At 33.2% G+C, this 6,000-nt stretch overlaps 1 protein-coding gene across 3 annotated transcripts in view; it reads left to right on the top strand.

Annotated features, from left to right (window-relative positions):
- The first annotated feature begins 742 nt into the window (after nucleotides 1-742).
- The window catches only part of LOC150087158 (RNA-binding protein Ro60), a 164,579-nt gene continuing 159,321 nt past the window's right edge, over nucleotides 743-6,000 (top strand). For 2 of the 3 annotated variants that reach the window (XR_016546902.1, XM_090372993.1), the window contains exon 1: nucleotides 743-839. The gene's annotated coding sequence lies outside the window, so the exon portion shown is untranslated. Of the gene's footprint in view, nucleotides 840-958; nucleotides 1,020-6,000 lie in introns of those variants that run through there. The other variant, XM_090372994.1, reaches the window with a different exon arrangement.

Genomic DNA, 6,000 nt, shown 5'->3' with positions numbered 1-6,000 from the left:
ATCGAATCAACAAATATGATCCCTTACTCTTTTTATTATTATTATTATTATTATTATTATTATTATTATTAGCTATGTGGTGCAAGGAAGCCTGAGGCTTATGCTGCACCAGCAAAAAAAAAAAAAAAATTCCTGAGCCACCCTGAGAGAGAGAGAGAGAGAGACAAAAGGGAATCACCAAGAAAGAGAAGAATGATGATATCCAGCTCAGGACTCCGCACTTTGCAGTATTTCATTATTTGTTTATTTATTTTTTATTCATTTATGGGAACTAGGGAGCACAAAATTTTTATTTTGTCTGGATCGCAGTAATCTCCTCCTGCTGACACGAACAAAAAGGATTCCCCTTCCCCCAAGTCCCAAGAAGGAGGATGGGTCTGAACACACACACACAAACACACACATTTTAAAGCTCCTTACTTTGTAATTACAGTTTTGTTAAAAGTCTCCTCAAATTTCGAATTAAAAGACTTATTATTTACAACTTAAAATTGGATGAAAATTAATAAATCTCATTTACTGTTTTCCAATTTGTTAATAATAGCATCATCATTAGAATTTTGCCACACCGATATATTTATCGCTTTTAAAGCGAAGATATATCGGTGTATCAAAATTCTCGCCTGTAATAAAGGCATTGGATTAACTTTCTTCGTGACGTCACTGAATCTCCTATTGTCAGCTGCTACGACCTGGAAGTGTTTCAGATGGTTTTAGTTAGAGTGTTTTATTTAAGAGAGTAATCCAAGAAAACTTTGGATGTAACATAAAAGTTTCTGTATTTTATTGGTTGTATTTTTCTATAGGGGTTACTATTCCTGGCGATAAACAGAATCCAGGTATGTTAACAAACAATGTTATTTACTAATTGTGTCAGTTTGCTGGGCTGTTGTAATTCTACTGTATAATTCTGCCAACGAGGCTTACTTGAGACATTGAAGTTGAATTAACTTCATGGTGTAGATCAGGTGGATCGTTGACCTCTTCTCTGCTTTGTTAAGAGAAGATGTTGCCATTATGTGAGTATGACGCCAAGGGTGGATGCGAATATTGTAAACATAGGGAAGTAATAATTATTATTTTGCTAAATGAAGTGTGACGTTTATGTAGATAGTGGTTAGGCTTACCCTGCTTCAATAAGTAAGGCAATACGCCCGAATTCGCGACACTTACCCCTTTTTTTTTTAATTAACACTTAAAGGATAAAAAAAAAGTCTTTACCAATCGGATTAATTTTAGTATTAATTAATATTTCCATTAAAAAATAATACAAATGAACGAATTTAATCTGATAATATCGGAAGGTGTCATCCAGGGAAGCATCAGGAACATTTCAGGGAATAGTTTATAGTATCAGGTATTTTCCGGTACCCGTATTAGCATGAAAGGCTAGGTGTACGTTGCCCTGCCATTCTTCCGATTAGATATTTATTCTGTCATCCTAAAACAAACTTGAAACATTGAAACTGTACATATGTTCTGTTTTAGAAGTACATTAGGCATTATATGTGTATAGTTAAACCACAAAAATATCTCTAGGGTATAAAGAATAATTACATAATTTCTTTGTGTAAAATTAATTTAAAAAAAAAAGTAATATTTATATCAATCGGGAGTAAGAAAATATAAAAAAGTTATATTTTCTGACTCTTTCAAGGTTACTGTCGAAAATAAAAGAAAAATTCAGTGTTATCTACTTTATTATTAAAAACAAATGCACATCTCAAAGAAACAAGAAACTCAAGGGTCACTTTATCTTTCAGTTACCACAAGGTGATACTCAGAGGTATAGCATATACTAGTGCTAATGTATGGTGCAGGCAAAAGGAAGAGTAAAATGAGAAAGTTGGCTAAAAAAGGAAAAAAAAAACACATTGCACTAGGGCTTAAATTTACTGAAGGTGATATGCCACTGACTGAGGTGGCCAATTTTAGTGATATTGATATCTACACAAGATAGTCTTTAAAGTCTAACTTATATGTGTGTATTTTCCTATTAAATATAGTTTATGTATGAGTATGCATTAAAATTAATTTATTTCAATATCACAATTAACAGCCACTTTTAACTTTTGTAACATGTTGAGTAATATAAAAAAAAAAAGTATATTTTGAAATTACTTCAATAGTAATCTTTTGAATAGTAAACATTGATAAACAGCTAAAGAAAGGGGAAAGATTATGGACACTCTTCCCAGCCCTTCTACCAAAGCAAATTACGAGTAGATGTAAATGCATTTTGTGCTTATAAATGAGTAGGAGTATGTTATAAGTCAAATGACTGGTTATATAACAAACAGCTATATTGACAAATAGTGGGCCAGAAAATGAGAATGTCTTATAATAGAAGATTTTAACTTTCCAGATATTAACTAGAACTTGTGGGTAGGTGATATGCACAGTAGCAAAGCTTTTCTGGAAATATTAGATGACTGATTTATACCAGCATATTAGAGAGGTAACAAGAGAAGGTTGATTATCAGCAGTGATTCTTTGTGCATTAAGAATCTAAAGATGAAGGAACCACTAGGTGGCAGTGATCATAATACGTCGATGTGGGATTAGAGAAATTACAAGCATTCCCCATCCCAATTAGCATCTCAATTGGGACTATAAAAACAGGGTGCTAAGTGAATCTATGTTAAATGAGGAACATTTTTACATTAAAAATAATGTAAATAATTTTAACATGTTTTTGTGACTAGCATTTCTGGTTGATTTTAACGTAGCATTTCTCAATGTAACAATATTAAACATAGCAGAAACATTAAAACCTTTACATATAAACTTTAAATACATAAATTGCAGAATAAAATGTAAATATATATTCAAGAAAGTGCAAGAAACTTACCTTAAAATTACAGACAATATATACTTTATATACTGTATTCATATTATTTAAAATAACAGCTTGTGATACTGTTAATTTTCAGTATCACAATGATTTAATGATTCTTTAAATCATTAATTAATACTCAATGATTTTTTTTGAGGATCTTTCAAAAAATCATTAAATGAGCAGGAATTACTGGCACTGGAAGCTTCAGCATTGAATCATTCTGACATATTTTTCTTAATCTTCATATTACCTCTTGGGAATTGAATTCTATGCAGCATATGGTCCTCTGTGAACAGATCTTTGTATCTGGATTGTGATCGAAGGTCTAGATTGATTTTAATTTTGTTGAATAAGGTTTTCCCCTTATTCTACATGATGTTGGAGTCCTCTGAATCAAACATTTTGCATAGATTACTGTGTCACCATAGTAAATCAGAATATATGGTTTAGTTTTTAATGATATGCTTTTCTAGTGGTTTTTCACCTTCACATTATTAGTGCTTGCTGACTTGTTTGATTGCTTTGAGGCCATTTTAAAAAAGAGAAGTTGAAACTACCTGTATGGTAAACTAAAATCAATCATGTGAACACAAAATGCTTGTAAAAATTATGTAAACCAGAAGTGACTGGAAACCAAAAGTAAACTGAAAACAACATTTATCAGTGGTGCTATTGTTTAGGGTTCAGCAGAAAGCAACTCCTTGTTAGGCATGAGACATCTTCTAAAAGAGAAGTTTTCTAAACAACACTTCAATAAACTTCAGTTAATTAGAACCACTGAATGCAATCACTCTCTTTCCTATAACGTAGTCTGGGAGGATGCATAAAGTGTATGCGAGGAATATTACATGTGAATGCTTTGATATGTTCCCCCCACAACTTTGAGTGACAATAGCACTTTATAGACATGGACGCAGAGAACATGCGCCGGCAGAAACTACAGAAAATTAATACAGATGTAAATTACTTGTTAGTGTGAAAAATAATTTTTATGACAATAAACAGGGATACTTTTAAAGTTTGTCCATGTTGTAAATTGGAAATGCTTTGCAGCATTTGTAGTTATGCCTGGCAATTCAGCCATTTTCTCATTATTTACAGTATTGGTTAAAAGTCAGTTTTGAAATTTCATGGAGAAATCAAAGAATGTGCCTTTTGAGGGCATTCACTGTGAATCACAGTAGATTGATAAAATCAGAGTGAAGGACATTAAAAATTTTTTTTTTTTTTTTTTTTTTTTTCCCCCACAGGGTCTCTCCCACGGAGTGAGTAGTGCTAATCCAGGGGAACAAAGTGTAATTCTGGGGGCAGGGTATCAAAATATACAGAGTGCTACAGTAAACAAGCACTGATTGAACTGCACTGTAGTGTTATAACTGTACTGTAAAGGGAAGGGATGTTGCTTTCGTGGAGGTGACTACAATTTCCTTAGATGGCTTAAATTTATTTTCAGTGGGTCAACTGCTGATGTTAGCAATGGCAAATTTTAAATGAGAAGCAGTCATGGAAACATGACTCCTCCTCATTTAGAATCATAGAAGCTACTAAGCTTCTTTACCAACTATGAGATATTAGCATTAGTAGGTATACGATGCAAGAAAGCAAGCTTATATAACATCAGCCAAAAAAATCGCACCCTTCCCATTTCACCCATCCATTCACTCCAAATGTTTGTCTAGTTCTGTCTTGAACTTAAGTTGCTGACCTCGACTACAACAGATGGAAGTTTGTTCCAACTATCAACCACCCGCTGGCTAAAGGTGAATTTCTGCACATCTATTCTACAATTGTCTTTCCTCAATTTGAATTTATTCCACCTCAGGCGAGTAATCTGAGCAAGAGGAAGAATCCCATTAGCATTGAGCTTGCTCAATCCATTCAATGTCTTATACACCTCAATTAGATCACCTTGCAGGTAATATTGTTCAAGGTTTAGACATAAATAGATTAGATGTACTGATGAGAGTAGAGATAGAGAAGAAAAGTGCTTCAGATGATTATAAATTATCAGGAGAGACAGAAATCCACACTTAGTATAAACTAATTTGCAATCCTGTCACTAAGAGGCAAGCCAAGGAAGATGATGAGGTCTATAGTAAAGAATGCAAAATGGCTAAGAAATCTTTTTTTCTGTTCACTCTAAAAGGAAAGGGCCCACAATATATTGGTCCCACATATATTGGCCCACTAGATATGAATGATGTATCTATTATTGTTCAGATTGCTGACAAACTGGATAAGTATTTTGCTTATACATAAGTTTTTAGGAATAGGAATACCAGAAGCATACTGAGTTATTACTTTGAGTTATGATTTTGTGATAACTGAAAAGAAAGTGGAAGAGATACTATTGAAGCTAAAAGTAAATAAGGCTGCTTGGTTTGATGGAATCTAACCAGTTATATTAAAAGAAGCAGCAAGAGAAGTAAGCAAACCTTTGATCATAATTATTAGAGTATCCTTGAATTCAGGGCAGGTCTGTATAGACTGAAGGTGTGCAAATGTCTCTGTTATTCACAAAAGGGGGACTCGATGACTCCATTATTTTCCGAATTTTCCCAAATACAGTGTATGGGAAAATAATGGAGTCAGTGGTTAAAGTAGTATTGTAGGATCATCTCGATGGATTTGTTAATGGAAGATCTTGTCTTACCAGTCTGATCGGCTATTATGATACAGTAACAAATGAAATGGATGCAAAAATTAAGTTTGAAATCTTATACATTAGCATCAGTAGAGGCATATGATGCAAGAAAGCAAGCTTATATAGCATCAGTCAAAAAAAAAAAAAAAAAAAACCCCTTTAATTAGTAAAGCTTTTCCATACCCGTACAAACTGGAGCAGTGTGACATTGGGGAAAAAGTTACTGCTTCATCCATTTATATTATAAATGGTTGGTTGAGGGGCAGGAGAAAGGGTAGCTATAAATGGGTGCTACTCTTTGACTAATGTTATTGGTGTATGCCCTTAGGGTTTGGCGCATTATAGCCTTAGTAGCTAATGTGCCAATAAAAATAAAAAACAAACCTTAGGGTTTGGTGCAGGGCCCCTTTCTGTATTTATTAACAATATTATTATTATTCAGTATTTATTTATTAACAATATTGAAGACGTATCAAGCTTATTGCCCAAGTCTGTAGATAATAAAGATGATACAAAG

The sequence above is a fragment of the Mastigoproctus giganteus genome, chromosome 4 (assembly GCF_048544385.1).
Source record: "Mastigoproctus giganteus isolate SK-2022 chromosome 4, ASM4854438v1, whole genome shotgun sequence".
Lineage (NCBI taxonomy): Eukaryota > Metazoa > Arthropoda > Arachnida > Uropygi > Thelyphonidae > Mastigoproctus > Mastigoproctus giganteus.
This window is presented reverse-complemented; position numbering and strand designations above follow the sequence as displayed.